The following is a 17,857-nucleotide window of genomic DNA, read 5'->3' on the forward strand; positions in this document are numbered from 1 at the left end:
ACTTGCACGCACGAAGCCCAGTTGTTAGTTCTGGTCCTTCTGGAAAGCAAGCAAAGGAAAGAAAAAGAATGAATGGAAGGTCCAAAGGAAGCAACAACAAACATGCAGGCAGATTCCAAGCCAAGTCACTCTGAATGCCAAAATTCATTCATTATTCATGCATGCCACGGAGACTTTCCTGCCCTGAAATTCGTCCTCCTCCCGACCTTCTCTCCTCACCGCGCGCACGATTAATTATCTCTCGAGCCCCCCCCCCCTCCACGACACACAAATTAGCTAGCTACCAAAATAATTATCCGCCGTCCACGGTCCATCCATCCATCCAAGGAGGAGGAGGAGGAGGAGGAGGCGCTCGCGCGCGGCTGATGGTGGTGATGATGACCTTTGATTGTCCGACCAGCCTTTGATCGACGATGATGATGCATGGGCAACTCCCACCGCGGCTCCTCCACGCGCACCTACGCTGCTGCAGCCTCCGACTACTGCTACCATTACCACAACCAAGGCTCCTTCTCCGCCTCAGGCCGCCTCGCTTCTAACTCCTCCTCAACCTTGTCTAGCTGCAGCGGTGGCGCCAATCATCAGCGGCCCCCCACCCGCACCACACCATGCGCGGCCACCAGCAGCACCTCTCCTCACCCACCGCCGTGCTGGGTGTCACACCCGGTTTTAAATGAGATAAACCAGATGTATTCCACATGTATGCTAGGATCAAGTTTTTCATACATGTAGCGACATCATTAGTGATAACATAAACTGTGTCTTAACAACGATAACATTCCTTACAAAAGGACCCGAAGGTCTGAAAGAAAATACTAGAAAATCTTCAAACGGCAGCAGAACTCCCATCAATCCACAGACGTTGTCCGGGGCAAACACCAGCCTAGGATATGGCCTTCAAACGACGCCTTCTTCCTTCTAGAATTCAGCATCATCGTCCAGAAAATCCTCGAAAGCTTCACCTTCTGAGCAGCATCCGGAAGTTTGGGAGAAGGCAAGCGTGAGTACACAGAGTACTCAGCAAGTCGGAGAAAAGTATGACATGCAGGCTATTGACAAGGAAAAGTTTGACTTTAGGCTATTGACAAGGAAAAGTTTGACTTGGGGATTACGGCGACTATGCCCAACTAAACAAGACTCAAATAACTTAGCAACCTATTTACTAGATTAAACTCCAACAAATAAAGAACATAGTTTATCGGATTCCATCCGACTACCAGACTCACCAGATATCCCATATCCGGCTACCGACTCATCGGGAGTTCCACCACCTGACTACCCAAACCAACCCTTAGTATTCCCATCTAATCATGAAGAAGTCCAAGCCGCTCTTGACCGTGAGCACGGCTGATCGATCAGTTTTATTACTCTGCAGAGTTTGCACACTTTACCCATGAGTTGTGATTCCCGTTTTGCTTTACACTTCCGGTGTGTAGAGCCGGGGTCTCACTACAAGGCCTTCTAAAGTACCTCCACATCTATAAGCACCCACTAAGGTTTCACCGCTAACAGGGATTCCATCCACTGCAGAGGGCCCCTCTTGTGCCACTTAACCGACCATTGGTGCGTACAGAATATGAAGGGCACTAATTACTTGGCCAGGCCGTACCCATATAGGCCTCATGATTGTGCTGTTATGTCAGGTTACAGGTTTCAAAAACCGGTCCTTAGGATCCCACACAAGAACGTACACAATCTCTGCTGTGTAGCTCCACCTCATACTAGCCATCTAGTTGGGATCTCTAGTTCAAGTTACTACAAGATTACCATTCCCCAAATACTTGTTTTATAGCCATAGTCAAAATTCATAATTATTCCAATCCCTGACTGCACTAGCATGACTACCCTTTTCATGTCCCAAAACCCAAAAGAGGCTACAAGGAATGGTCACACAAATTCTATTAAAAATCCTATTTATGGGAATTCATATTTAAACAAGCATGCAGCTAAGAAAAATAAAACTATATTGTCCTATAATGATATCAAAGTGGTCAAGAACACTTGCCTTCAAAAGCAGGCTGCTCGAAGTCTTCAAAAGCTTGGTCCTGAACACTGACACTCTACTCGTCTCCTAAAGCCAAAGCGCACACCGTAAAGCAACAAACAAACAGCTAAGTACAGCACACCAAATAGGGGCAAATAACTCTAAAAATGCTATTAAAGGAAAGTACACGCTGCTACGATCTCGGGAGTGCGAAAATCACCTAAATCAGAGCTCGTATGAAAAAGTTACGTTAGTTTTACTCTACAGGGGCTTTTCTGAAAGGTTGCAGGGACTAAGTTGTGAATAAAGAAGGTTCTAGGGGCTTATGTGCAAAGTAGTTCAGGGGCCTAAATGCAATTATCCTGAAGTTCAGGGGCCTAAATGCATAAAATAGCACTATTTAAGGGCATTTTTGTGAAAACAGCAGAGTCTAAGGGTCTATCTGTAAGTTACCTAATTTCAGAGAATAACTTGATTTATTTTTATACCGATAACCTTATTTATTACGCAATGCTGACGTCACTGGCTAACAAGGCGGCTAACTGGGCTCCAGGGCTGACGTGGCTTGGCACGTAGGACAGGAACGCCCACGTGGCGCGCTGACGTGGCTCGGCTTGCTGACTGGATTAAAGCGGACACGTGGCGGCTTCTAACTGGCTAGCGAAGGGGTACGGGGCATTCTGATCTTGGGCACTCATCTCAGATCAGACGCCCGAGGCTGATCGAGGGGGGGGGGAAACAGGGCCGACGGCGATCGGAGAACGGCGACGCTGCCTCGGGCTTCGTCGGAATCTCGCCGGAGACACTCTAGAACGCGCTATGGCCTACCATACGCTATGGGAAATGGCTCAAACGAACGAGGAGGGCACGGGGAGTCTCACCGAGAGCTTGTTGACGGCCGGGGAGGTCTTGGCGGTGGTCAGCGACGGGAATGGCGGACGGCGGCGGTCAGAGCTCGGAGAAAACACAGCTGCGACGACAGGACGGCTCAATTGAAGGTCGGAACAGCTTCCTGAGGAGCATGTGGAGATAGAGGAGGCGTCAATTGACCGTGGGGAGCTTCGGAGTAAATTGACCACGGCGAGGGGGCGGCGGAGCTTACCGGCGTTCGGCGCGAGCACGATTCTGGCGGCGGAGGGGCTTCAGCGAGCGGTGAAATGGACTCCACACGCTCCGCGACGCTGGCGGTGCTCTCAGACGCGACGGGGACGGCTCGGGTGAGGCGGATTGCTTGGCGAGCTCGGCGGCGGTGGTGTTCTGGTTTTCGACGAGGTGAGGCAGAAGGGATGGCAGCGCTGCAGGGCTTTATAGGCGAGGGCATGCACATCCGTTGCGCGGACGTGGGCGCGTGGGGCAGGGCGTGCCGGCGAAATCGGACGACGCGCGCGGCGGTTGTGGGATCGAGCGCAGGCGCGAGAGCAGCGGACTGGAGAAGAAAGCGCTGACAGGTGGGGCTCGGGTGTCAATGAGAAAGCGCGGGGGTTGGGCTAGGCTGCACTGCGCAAACTGGGCCGAAACCAACGAATTGAGCTGGGTTGCGTGGAAAATTTGAACGGACGTCACACTGGGCTACGTCACCCGCCGCTGCGCGACCTCTACGCATTGGGCCGCTAGCTTGGCCAGGGCCAGTTTGGGACCTGGCCACGGGGGCCGCCCTGGCCTGCAAGTCCATTGCCAAGCGCAAGCTGCTCACCCCTGAGGACGTGGACGACGTCCGCCACGAGATCCAGATCATGCACCGCCTCGCCGGCCACGCCAGCGTCATCACAATCATGGGCGCCTACGAGGACCCGCTCTACGTGCACATCGTCATGGAGCTCTGCGAGGGCGGCGAGCTCTTCGATCGTATCGTCGAGCGCGGCTACTTCTCCGAGCGCAAGGCGGCCCAGATCGCGCGCGTCATCGTCTGCGTGCCACTGGCTGGGCGTCATTCACCGGGACCTCAAGCCCGGGAACTTTCTGCTCAAAGACAGGGACCACGACGCATCGCTCAAGGCCATCGACTTCGGCCTCTCCGTCTTCTTCAAGCCCGGCCAGGTGTTCACCGACATCGTGGGCTCACCCTACTACGTGGCGCCGGAGGTGCTGTGCAAGCACTACGGGCTCGAGGCGGACGTGTGGACGGTGGGGGTGATCATCTACATCCTCCTCAGCGGGGTGCTGCCATTCTGGGCGGAGACGCAGGAGGGCATCTTCGACGCCATGCTCAAGGGCGCCATCGACTTCGACTCGGAGCCGTGGTCCAGAATCTCCGACAACGCCAAGGACCTCATCCGCCGGATGCTCCGGTCGCCGCCAGCGGAGCGGCTCACGGCGCACCAGGTGCTGTGCCACCCGTGGATCTGCAAGAACGGCGTGGCCCTGGACCGGGCGCTGGACCCGGCGGTGCTATCGCGGTTGAAGCAGTTCTCGGCCATGAACAAGCTCAAGAAGATGGCACTGCGGGTGATCGCGCAGAGCCTGTCGGAGGAGGAGCTGGCGGGGCTCAAGGAGATGTTCAAGGCCATGGACACCAACGGCAGCGGCGCCATCACCTTCGACGAGCTCAAGGAGGGGCTCAGGACTCCGAGATACGGGTCGTCCAACCTCAATGAGGCCGAGATATGGCAACTCATGGATGCCGCCGACATGGACAAGAGTGGCACGATCGACTACGACGAGTTCATCGCGGCGACGGTGCACATGAGCAAGCTGGAGCGCGAGGAGCACCTGCTGGCGGCCTTCGCCTACTTGGACAAGGACGGCAGCGGGTACATCACCGTGGACGAGCTGGAGCAGGCGTGCAGGGAGCACAACATGGCGGACGTCGGCATCGACAACATCATCAGAGAGGTGGACCAGGACAACGTATGTGAGCTGATTCTGTCGACAAGCTAGCTGGTATAATATATATGCAGATGCAGAAGAAACAGCTGGTAGTGATCGATCGAGATGGATCTGCATGCATGCAGGATGGTCACATCGACTATGGCGAGTTCGTCGCGATGATGAAGAAGGGCATCATAGGGAACGGCAGGTTCACCATGAGGGACGGCACCGTTCACCATGACCCATCAACTTCTTCACCTTCTTCAGACTAGCTAATACACATTTAATTTAATTTCATTTTGGGGAATACATTACGAGGAGAATTTTTCTTTTTCTTTTTGTCAAATTAACACTCTATATACAACTTCCATCATCTCGCGCGATGGCACATACCTACAAAGTCTTTTCTGTACTTTTGGTGTACATACTTCCCCTTTATTAGATGTTTAGAAATGAGTATATACATATTAAAAAGTAATATATATACCTCTCAGAAAAAAAAATATTTCACTTATAAAGAAATACATACATCTTAGGAAAAAGTATTCAAATGACCCTATTAATGATCATTTTCTCAAAAAATATTTTGCTTAAAGCCGTCCTCTGTTCCACTTAGATCAATATTGAAATAGGAGAACTCAGAGGCTCATTGTAAAATTTTCATAAATAAAGGGTGCCGATCCACCTAACAATAATCATGGCCTTTCTACCCGTCACCGAGTTGTGATTTGAGGGTGTGGCTACTTGCAGGACTCATCTTCAAAGATGCATGAAATATTGCGGCAGTTTAAGCTGTGATAATGAACACACTGTACCGAAGGCACATGTTACTCTATCTACGCTTGGGTGTCGAAACTGACTCATTCTGCCTCCGAAATGACCAGTTGTTCGTCAATCCTATACTCTTCCACCCCAACACAAGTTCACTTGGGGACAACTATAGAAAAGAGCAAGAGAAGGCTACCTACCTGACACAAGTCGTGGGTACGTGTGCAGCTTCTTGCCACCCCAGTCTTGCTGCGTATGCCGCGTGACGTGCGTATGCCGATGAGCATTCATCCCATCCTTCCTTCTATTCTCTGTGATGGTCGACCATTGTGACGTGTGTATGTCGCGTCGCCACTAGCCCAAACCCGATCCGTGGCAGCCAAATTGGGGGCGGCAGCCCAACACGATATGCGACTACCGGTTCTTTTCTCTCTCTCTCTCTCTCTCTCTCTCTCTCTCTCTATCATCTGTCATGCTCATGTACTTGTCCGGCCATCGTGCCGCTATGATCATGGTTCGGATTTGTGCGTCGTCGTGCTCACTTGAGCCCGGGCACCATAATTTATTTGTGGGCCATGTCTGGCCTGGCCGCTATAATTCTGGCTCTAGCCGTGTGTTCCCATTATCTCTGTTTGTACGCGTCACGGTGCCTTGCTTATGTCCCGGCTGCTATGGTTTTCACTAGGTTTATGTTGTTCACGCTGTTGTCGTGCTTATTCATGCTCGACTGTGTGTATATGCCTCTCTGTTGCCTGATCTAGTGGCCAGTTGATTCAATTGTTGAATTATGCTTATGGTTATCTCCTTGATAAATATGATTGGCCTAATGTGCCATGGCTAATTGGTTTACCCCCTTGGTGCCTGCAAACTGCTGTTGGTTGTGGTCGGGAATCAATGACAGATGTTAAATTTCTATCATTTTTACAGCTTTGTGTTGACACAGGGCTGTTTTGCTTGATTTTAACCAAGCAGTGATACCATTGTTGCTCTTTCTGCCAGTGGTTTTGTTGATGATGATATGATTGTCCTGCCACCTGATGTATTATGGGTGCTTGGTTTATTGTGATGATAGTATTGCTTTGTTAACTAAGAAGCAGTGATGGTAATGCCATTCAGTCAATGATGTTAGTAGGGCCCTTGTAGTATTGTTACCTCGGATCATGGCTATTGATGGAAAATAAGAGAACCTGATGATATTGTTGGTCCTGCCCTGTTTGCTATCAGACTGGTTACTTATGTTGGATGAATGTGGCTTTGCTACTATGTGACCTTCTATTACTATGGAGACCTATGTTATCACCACGCCTTTTTGGCTTTGCTTATGTGGCATTGTTCATGAGTGGCTATCGGATAACACTAATTGCATAAAATATATGTGTTATTGCGGCAGGAGCCTGCGTGGTCCACAATGATCACCCTCGCATTTGTGGCTTTTGCCTTTGTGACGCATCACATGTTGTCTTCAGAGACGGCCGATGAGGATAAGTCCGAGGTCCGAAGAGAGAGTCAAGTATGATGTCGGAGTTTCTGGTTGTGGCCTTGTTGTCGCTTTCGGTAGAAACTACACGCCGTACCACACTCCTAACCCACCTCTTTCTACATACACAATTCTAAGGCTATACAAGGCTGATGATGACCCAGGATAAAATAGTCTAAAAAGCTCATGCTAGATTGTTATCTCATTTTTTTACTGCTTTTATTTCTAACGCTTACTTTGCTTGGTCTTTGTTGCATGACTACAACCTTGCAGACTCGGAGACGACCTCAATATGACGACCGCCAGCGCAGCTTAATTCGAGGTAGCTCGAAGACGGACGTAATTAATGGAGAGCCTCACGAGACCACATGAAACAAGACAAAGCAATTGCTAGATAATATAAGATAGTCAGATAGTGTGTGTTTTGTGAAGTACTATGTATAATGAGAGAAACCATATTTTATGATTTTGATATGAATGAATAAAGTTTACATGTTTCCGATTATTACATTCTCTCATCTTTCATATATTCTATATACTAGTACACCCGTATTGCTACATTCAAAGATATATATACACAACCTGATGACACGAGTTTCAGGGATGGGACAATGCGGCGGCCATTGCAGGTATGCATTTGTATGCATGGGTTGGATCACCCACCTTGTTCGTTGAATTGGTCGCGTTGCATTGCCATGGCTACCTCAATCAGTCCTCGACGGCTTGTAGGCGCCGTGCTTTACACGGACGAGCACGATGGGCATTGGTGGCAGGTGGCAGCTGGCGCGGAAGTACACGGACGGGCCGCAGAGCGGCGTGAAGAGCAGCGGCGACACGGGGGCGGGCGGCGCTGTACGTTCCATCGAAGCAGGGGCCCATGAACGGGCCGGCGTTCGTGTCGGAGGAGAAGAAGGTCGGCGGGGCGAGGTGGCGCGAGCTTCTTGAGCCGGGCGTGCAGATCAGATCCTGCAGCAGTTCTCAGGCATCTACTATTCCTACGCCAAATAAAATATCGCCTCCCACTTGGCATTTCTGCCAAAATCACTTCTCCTGCTACTCCCCAAACAACCAAAGCCACGTGTAGACAGTACCACACTGTCAGTTTGAGTGGATGCTGCTAATTAGCACACGCATGCGAGCCTCACACCATCGCGACAATACCCTTCCACCAATGAGTTCCCTTCCCCTCTACAGTTGAGACAGCCAAAACCATAGGCGTCCTCTCTAGTGATGAGGAGGGGGAGGCTCATATCTCGATTGGCGGCATGTATACATGCTGACTAGATCTCTAGTTAGGTTAAGGTTTCTCTCGGCGGCTACATTAATGTGACGGTGTGATTGGGGCTTTGGCTTCCCTCTAGCGTTTCTCTACGATGGCATAAGATCTAGTATTTACTCTGGCATGATGTCGTATTTTAAGATGTTAATTATGTAATTAGTCATGTATAATTATCATGATGTTTTAAAATCATGTTTTAAGTATTTAAAAATGTTTCAAAAATATGAGTCTTAGTCTATGCACGTTTTCACTGTTTATTTTTTAGTAGAAATAGTTTGTAGATGGTTAGAATGACCCTAGACCTTTATAAAGAAATTCAGAAAAGACCCTCCTATAATGGTCCAATCACACCATTGCCGGTCTAACCATCAGAGGCGTAAGACAACGCCGGAGCTTTCACTGGTGACCTCTGTGTCGAGTTATATGGGTAGAATCTATATTGACATATTACCTCTACCTTGAATTGTTAATGATCCGTATCTTTTAGCATGGGTAGAATATTGTTGATGTCTATCTGAAAAGGTTTACCAAAATACTTAGCAACGTATAGATCCTCGGTAGAAATCGAGCAGTGGTTCAACCATTGTTTGCGAGTTTATGACTTATTTTATTGTTCACAAATATAATTATGATATTGGAAAGTATGAGTTGTGAGAATGAGGCAATATGTGGGCGGTTCTAGGGGTAGGTCGAAAGAGGAATCCGGATGCCATAGACCGTTTATATCGTTTAAGTATAGACCGTTGTTGTAGTTGGCTCTAACACTTTACGTACTTACCACATACTAGGATATGGGACGGGTAAATCAAGTACCGTAAGCCGACACGTTCATTTGACTCATGCGCTGAGATGTGAGTGAGAATGCTATTAGAGGTTCCTGAGATTGTGCCTGTAAGTCGTAGTACGCTCGGGATCTAGGTAGCCTCCACATGGCTCGGTATAGGAACAAAGGTTCAGAGTGGGTACATGAATGACTGATACGTGAATCATCACTCGTAACTGACGGGTTATGTGGGTGGTGGTCTCTTGTCGTATGAGTACAGGAGTACCCTCTGCAGGGTGAAATATCAATTCGAATTGCCGCACTCTTAGTTATCGAGCATACTTCTGTCTATTTGCAACAGTAGTAGAGTTTTGATGTTGGAGGTTTGGTATGTTGGGAAGTGGTTGACGGTTATGATGAGATGAGATGGTTCTTTTACAGATATGTTCATGATGTTGATCGCAGGATAGGAATGTACAATTAGTTAAGTTGTAGATACTCACATACTAGTTGAAACTGCTTTTGCATATGAATTCACTTAATCTTGTGACCAATTCCCTACTAATTCAACCGAATGCATAATCCTTGAAGTCGGATTATTATATGTACCCACTATGGATTAAATCTTATGAGTACATTTGTACTCAGGCTGCTTTTTATAGGTTTTCAGTGAGAAAAAGTTAGTTTCTAGCGACTTCATACCCGCCAATGCTGACGACGGGCAAGAGTAGTGCTATATACTCGTGCGACGTTGTTTGGGTGGTGCCTTAGGGCAATGGCTCCATCCATATTTGTTTATAGCAAACTTTAGTTTTTCGCTGTGTAGTATCTCTGTATGGCTAGGAGGTGAGTCTGTTCTTTCATTCTCCTAGAGTTCGTGTTTGGTAAAACGTTGTAAATTGTAATCACTTAAGAGTGGTAATATAATTTCATTACTCGCTCTTTATTAAGTTTTGTTGTGATGGCATATGTTGGAAAGACGTGTGTTCTGATCTTGGGTATAAAACACATGACAAACTATCAAGATTACATTCTGATTAATTATTGTAGTCATGATTATATAAATGATCGACTTAATGATTAATTAGAATTCAATTTGGATGGTTCCTTACATGTGGCCTCAGGTGAGGTGATGAGAGGATTAGGCCCGATCTTCCATTAGGTAATGGTAAATTGATTGGTGAAGACTCAACGTTGACGATCCAAGGCTTCCGATTAGGACAGAACGCAACCCTTGCAATCGCTACACCACTGCTCCGTTTGTTATCAATCGCGCGCGGCACGATTGACCTCGCCAAGAAGGCTAATTCCTGCAGGCGAATCGAGAACACAAGCAAGAATACGGAAGAACACAATCTGAAATTGCAAATATGATTAAGCTCACGAATTGAGGTTCCACAAACAGAACAACGGCGAAATTGTTCAATGACAGATTAATCTAAGCAAAACCCAAAAAGTCTATGGCGATAGATGCTAGATATATGAAGAGGGTCGTGCTAGGGTTTTGGGCGACCAGGGGGACATCCACAACTTGGGCTTAGACCCGAACACATTTACAAGGTCCGATATGGTCCAAAATTATGACACAACACATTATTTTGACGATACAAAATAATCCACCGTGAATCTAGAGCCAGGACCAGTACCAAAACAAAGCTATCATCCTTAGCTTTCCAACGCATCAAAGAACACCTTATTTGGGGTCCATATGAAGAAGTTATGGCTATTTTAGTGTGACGCTGTCTGCTGAATTCGAACCAAGTTCTGACTCCGACTTGAAGTTGACTTGAGCCCCGTCCGACTTGGTTGTTCCATATGTGCTTTTCCCATATTTCTAAGCATAAAAAATTCACAAAAATTGAATAGCATCCCATCCTTATAATTAGTAGTATGGACAACGAGTAACGAAGTCACCTCATGAGTTAAACGACGTGCACGAACTCGTGTAATCGGTCATTGTAATTGATCAATCACCGGAGGATCACTTGTAGCGCGTGTATCTAAATGAGTAATGTCCTCATCATGAGGTGTTTGGGAGGTATGCTACTTTCCCCTACTAGCAATTGAGCTGGTTGTGATCTAATACCCTGGCTAGGGTTTTGTTTATCCCGTGTCGTTGAGTTTCTCGGCGGTGCTAGATTTGAGTTATAGGTTGCTGGCTTCACTGGTGATGCCAGATTTGATTTATGCATCGCTGGTGATGCCAATTCATTTTCTTGGAGGGCCGATGCGGTGGAAGACCGATGTACCTTCAAAGAATCCATGTGTTGTGGTGTTTCCGAGCTTTGAGGTTACTTCAGTCGGTGAATGCAGGTCCAATGCTTCCCTTCCTCGCAGTTCTCTTCTGCCAGGCAGCGCCATGGTGGTTCGCCGTGCGTGCGAGAGATCAGAAATGAAATAGATGAACGGAGAGGAAGACATGGCAATTTTAATTGTATTATGCTTTTCTTTCAATGTCTTCTTCATAAGATTGGGGATGTAAACTACTTTTTCACTTAATATAACTGGACTTCCAGCCCCTTCAAAAAATAATAAAAAAAAGAAATTTCGAGTCTAATTTGAGTTAGATAGCTTGTCGGCCGATTTTGATTCATATATATATATATATATGTATATATATATATATTCATACTATATATATATATGAATTTGGAGATGGCACTTGCAACGGCTCAAAACTGCCTGCTTTGCTTTGTTTTGTTTTGCTTTGCTAGGTCAAACCCAGCATCATCATCATAGGAGTACGTAGAAAAGAAAAGAAAAGAAAAGCATCGGCCAGGAGGTAAAGACACAAATCATCATCGAACCCTAAACCCTCCCTGCATGCAATAATTAATTATGTCCTGTGTACATATACATATATACATAGCCGTAGCCTTTTACGTAGTGGCATACAGTACCGTACATCAAAGTACGTCCATGTGTTTACAGAATACTACTCTATAACTACGTACACATACGTATGTAGCTACTCCATATATATACATATACTCATATACTGACAGAGTTTCACTCCTCGGACAAGAAAGAGTACCAATTCAACATGCATGCAAAATTAAAGTAGAATAGCTCACGCTGACGGCAGCAACCTCTCGTCCCCAGCAGACGCAGCGGCAGCACCGGCCATGTCGGCTACGCAGTGTTGGTGATATGCCCTAGAGGCGATCGAGTTTGCGGATTGGATCTGCTAATGGGCTTTAATGTTGATTAAAGGACCATTAGGGTTTAGAGTCATAATGGGCTTTAATGTTGATTAAAGGCCCATTAGCATGCTCTATATAAGAATAGGCAGGGGCCAAGGCGCATTGAGTTTTTTTTCAGAAAAATAGATCTTGCCACCAAAAATCCTGGCCGCCTCCTATTCCCGAACTCCCTTCGAAACCCTAGCCGGGCGCGCGGTGCTAGCACACCGGCGCACGGCGATTCCATCCTTGTACGTGTGGATACTGTAGAGGCGCTGCTACTATTGCGATGCTGATCTGCTCGGGGGTACTCGGGACGTGCTCGGGGGTACTCGGGATGTGCTCGGGGGTACTCGAGGTACTCGGGACGTGCTCGGGGGTGCTCGGGTCGTGCTCGGGGGTACTCGGGACGTGCTTGGAGGTACTCGAATTGTGCTCGGGAGTACTCGGGACGTACTCGCGAATACTCGGAAGGTGCTCGGGACGTGCTCGGGACGAGGTTGACGATCGACTACTTGACGTGCACGACGTTAGATTAGTCTGCTCCAACTCTTCTTCCGCTGCATTGCTCGTCAAGTGGTAACGATTCATGATCCCCTACTCGCATAGCTTCCTGGTTGAATGCGGTAGAGAAAATTTATTTTGTGCTAGCGTAGCCTACCTGTTCCCCAACAGTGGTATCAGAGCCATTCTGCGTAGTTTTCGATCTGGATCAGTCACATATAGAAGATATGTGATAGAAATAGATTAGATCTATTGTTTTTTATCAGTTCATATGATGGATTGATCAATGCATGGTTGGTTAGGTGAATTAGAGATCGGATGAGATGCCAGTCGATGAAACCACATAGCCAAAAAGATTAGCTTGATCTCCCACCTGGTTTTGCGTGCGACTTGCCCCTACCGACTGGAATCACCATCGGAGCTAACTGCATGCATCGCGACATGGTCGGGAGAACAGCAGATCGAGGTCGTGTGTGCTGTCATCGTTTCTGGAAAAAAACCTCACGCGATGATCAATGGGATTGATCTAATGGAAATTGAGGCATTAGGACCGCCATCGCGTACACGCATAGATTGTTGTAATAACATGATCCCATCGCGATATTAGAATTCGATTCTACGCTTAACTCGTTTTTGCAGAGAATGTTGTGACTGATATGGCCTTTGTGATATGTGATGCATGTGTGTAATTTTTCATGGCCTGCGTGTCATGGTTAATTGCAGTCCAAGGCTGTCATGGTATTGTATAACGGCCTACGTGTCGACTTGTGATGCTTCTTCTCATGTAATTTATCTAGTGCAATTAGGTGTAATAGACTAGAACAAGATTATGGAGATTTGAAGCATGATGACCCGGAGGACAGGAACCGTGGCGATGGAGATCACCATGTGAAGGGGCCATACTATATCACAATTAATATGATTGCCTGTGATGTTTTTATGTTCCTGTCATACTATTCTTTCATGTTTTATATGTGGTGGATATGATTTTCATGATAGAGTAGTTTCCGTCAGAAAAATCAAGAGTAATTGATGCCCTTTCAATAGCTGCACCTACAAAGGTTTTGATCATTGTGTGGTAGGTCTGCCAAAGCAGGGTGCCATCATTTATCTTAACCAGTTAGAGTGGATGTCGGACATCCACACGCATAGTATTGGTTTACTTGATAAAGCTATCAAAACGGTTTTGGGCTTTGGGGCATGGTGTTGGGCGCCGGGGCATTCGATGCCACCCAACAAACAAGAGTCACATAGGGATGTGATTAGCAAAGCGTTGCTTTCCTATATCACTAAGTTTCTAGCAGTGATGCCAAAGCTCACTAGAACTTAGTTGAATATGGATCTTGATCCTCTATATGATTGTTAGAGGGAAAACACATATAGTGGAGTATCTTTTGTTAAATTGTTTAATAGAAGATTCACATAGGCATAGTGCTGAACTTGCATTCTCTGTTGTAGATTATGGCATCGGCCGCTAATAACACTTCCAGTTTTAATTTGCGATCGATTCTTGAAAAAGAGAAGCTTTCTGGAACAAACTTTATTGATTGGTATAGAAATCTGAGAATTGTTCTCAAAGAAAAAGGAATATGTTCTAGAGGTCCCCTATCCTGATGAACCAGCTGATAATGCTCCTGCCGCGGATCGGAGGGCTTATAAGAAGCACACCAACGATTCACTGGATGTTAGCTGCCTCATGCTTGCCTGTATGTCCTCTGAGCTTCAAAAGCAATATGAGAACAGGGATGCCCATGATATGATTGTGGGACTCCGAGGCATGTTTGAGAACCAAGCTCGGGCCGAGAGGTACAACACCTCAAAGTCCTTGTTTGCGTGCAGGTTAACAGAAGGCAGTCCAGTCAGTCCTCATGTGATCAAAATGATTGGTTACATTGAGAGCCTGGAAAAACTTGGTTTTTCCCCTTAGCCCTGAGTTGGCTATGGATGTAATTCTCCAGTCGCTCACTGTGAGCTTCGAGCCGTTCATTTTGAACTTTCATATGAACATCATGGAGAAAAGCATGGCTGAATTGCATGGGATGCTAAAAACTGCTGAGGAAAGCATTAAGAAGAGCTCTAGTCATGTGATGATGGTTCAAAAGGATAGCAAGAAGAGAAAGCGCAAGGGCAAGGCTAAAACTTCGGTTGAGATCTCGAGTTCTAAGCCTAAACCTGTTGGAAAGCCCAAGGCTAGCCCTGCCGCTTCTGACACTTGCCACCACTGCCATAAGACTGGTCATTGACGGAGGAACTGCAAATTGTACTTGGAAGAACTCAAAAAGAAGAAGGGAAGTAAGACTTCCTCTTCAGGTATAAATGTTATTGAAATTAATCTTGCTACTCGTCCTGATGATTCATGGGTATTTGATACCAGATCAATGATTCATACTTGCAAATCGTTGCAGGGACTGAAAAGGACTAGGAAGTGTGCAAGAGGCGAATTGGATGCTCGCGTCGGCAATGGTGCAAAAGTTGCTGCGTTGGCCATTGGCGTTTACTCCTTATCGCTACCCTCGGGATTAGTTTTGGAATTAAATAATTGTTATTATATTCCTGCCTTGGGCAAAAACATTATCTCTTCTTCATGTTTGGAAGAAGATGGTTATGAATTCATAATAAAGAACAAGTGTTGTTCGATAATTTTGAATGGTATGCTCTATGGTAATTGTCCATTAGTAAATGGATTATATATATTGGATCTTGAGGATATAACTATTTATAACATTGATACAAAGAAGCCTCGGCTTGATGATTTGAATCCCACTTTTGTTTGGCATTGTCGATTAGGTCATATAAATGAGAAGCGTATGCAGAAGCTCCATAAAGATGGTTTTCTACATTCATTTGATTTCGAATCATTTGATACATGCAAGTCTTGTTTACTTGGCAAGATGACTAAGACGCCTTTCACTGGTCGAAGTGAGAGGACAAATGAATTATTGGCCCTAGTACATACAGATGTATGCGGACTGATGAGTTCTACAGCTAGAGGTGATTTTCAGTATTTCATTACTTTCACCGATGACTTTAGTAGATATGGTTACATCTACCTAATGAGGCACAAGTCTGAATCCTTTGAAAAGTTCAAGGAGTTCCAGAATAAAGTACAAAATCATAGAGGCAAGACAATTAAATTTCTGCGATCAGATCGTGGAGGTGAATATTTGAGCCATGAATTTGGTGATCATCTAAGGCAATGTGGAATCGTTCCACAATTGACTCCACCAGGTACGCCACAATGGAATGGGGTGTCCGAGCGGAGGAACCGAACTTTGTTAGACATGGTCCGGTCGATGATGAGCCAATCTGATCTTCCATTGTCCTTCTGGGGATACGCTCTAGAAACTGCTGCTTTCACGTTAAACAGGGTTCCATCTAAGGCTGTAGAGAGGACACCATATGAGATATGGACCGGGAAGCGTCCCGGATTGTCTTTCCTTAAGATATGGGGTTGTGAGGCTTATGTAAAACGTTTGTCGTCTGATAAGCTCACTCCCAAATCTGATAAATGCTTCCTTGTGGGGTATCCTAGGGAAACCAAAGGATATTATTTCTATAACCGGGAAGAAGGCAAAGTGTTTGTCGCCCGGAATGGTGTCTTTCTTGAGAAAGAGTTTCTCGCGAAGAGAGTTAGTGGGAGCACGGTGCAACTCGAAGAAATTCGGGAACCACTTGAAAGTGTTTCAGCTCCTATTGAACCACAACTCGGTATGCAAGATGTTGCAGAACCTGTTATCGAGACACCAGCCCCACGTCAGTCGGAAAGGTTTAGTCGTGCACCCGAGCGGTTTATGTTTCTAATCACGGAGCAGCGCGATATATTATTGTTGGACAATGATGAACCTAAGACTTACTCGGAAGCAATGGTGGGACCAGACTCTAAAAAATGGCTTGGAGCCATGTGATCCGAGTTAGAATCCATGCGAGAAAACCAAGTTTGGAACTTGATCGATCCACCTGATGGTGTGAAAACTATCGAGTGTAAATGGGTTTTTAAGAAAAAGATAGACATTGATGGAAATGTTCACATCTATAAGGCACGATTGGTGGCAGAAGGTTTCAGGCAAATTCAAGGTGTTGATTATGATGATACGTTTTCTCCCGTCGCAATGCTAAAGTTTATTTGGATTCTCCTAGCAATTGTTGCATATTTCGACTATGAGATATGGCAAATGGATGTCAAAACGGCTTTCCTTAATGGAAACCTAAGTGAGGATGTGTACATGACACAGCTTGAAGGTTTTGTCAATCCGAAAAATGCTGGGAAGATTTGCAAGCTGCAAAAGTCCATCTATGGACTAAAGCAAGTTTCTCGGAGTTGGAATCTTCGTTTTGATGAAGTGATCAAAGGGTTTGGTTTTCATCAAGAATGAAGAAGAGCCTTGTGTTTACAAAAGGACTAGTGGGAGCGCACTTGTGTTTCTGGTCTTATATGTGGATGACATATTATTGATCGAAAATAATATTCCAATGCTCGATGCTGTCAAATCTTCATTGCAAAAGAGTTTTTCAATGAAAGATTTAGAAGAGGCAGCATACATATTGGGCATAAAGATCTATAGAGATAGGTCGAGAAGGCTAATCGGATTAAGCCAGAGCACGTACATTGACAAGGTATTGAATCGGTTCAATATGCAGGATTCTAAGAAAGGTTTCTTGCCAATGTCACATGGCATCACTCTCAGCAAGAATCAATGTCCTTTGACATCTGATGAGCTCGAGAGGATGAGTGCGATCCCGTATGCTTCTGCTATCGGGTCCATCATGTATGCTATGTTTTGTACACGCCCAGATATCTCCTATGTTCTAAGTGTTACGAGCAGATATCAATCGAACCCAGGTGAATGTCACTGGGCTATAGTAAAGAGTATCCTCAAGTACATGAGAAGAACTAAGGATATGTTCCTAGTCTATGGAGGTGAGGAGGAGCTCGTTGTAAATGGTTACACCGATACTAGCTTCCAAACCGACAAGGACGACTCGAGATCGCAGTTTGGTTTTGTGTTTTGCCTTAATGGAGGTGTATTGAGTTGGAAGAGTTCCAAGCAAGAAACGGTTGCTGATTCCACGACGGAGGCCGAGTATATCGTAG

The 17,857-nt window shown here is 46.1% G+C and overlaps 1 pseudogene; it reads left to right on the top strand.

Annotated features, from left to right (window-relative positions):
* Positions 1–608: 608 nt before the first annotated feature.
* LOC133918149 (calcium-dependent protein kinase 6-like) lies at positions 609–5,064 on the top strand (annotated as a pseudogene).
* The last annotated feature ends 12,793 nt before the right edge of the window (positions 5,065–17,857 follow it).

The sequence above is a fragment of the Phragmites australis genome, chromosome 5 (genome assembly GCF_958298935.1).
Source record: "Phragmites australis chromosome 5, lpPhrAust1.1, whole genome shotgun sequence".
In the NCBI taxonomy this organism is placed as follows: domain Eukaryota; kingdom Viridiplantae; phylum Streptophyta; class Magnoliopsida; order Poales; family Poaceae; genus Phragmites; species Phragmites australis.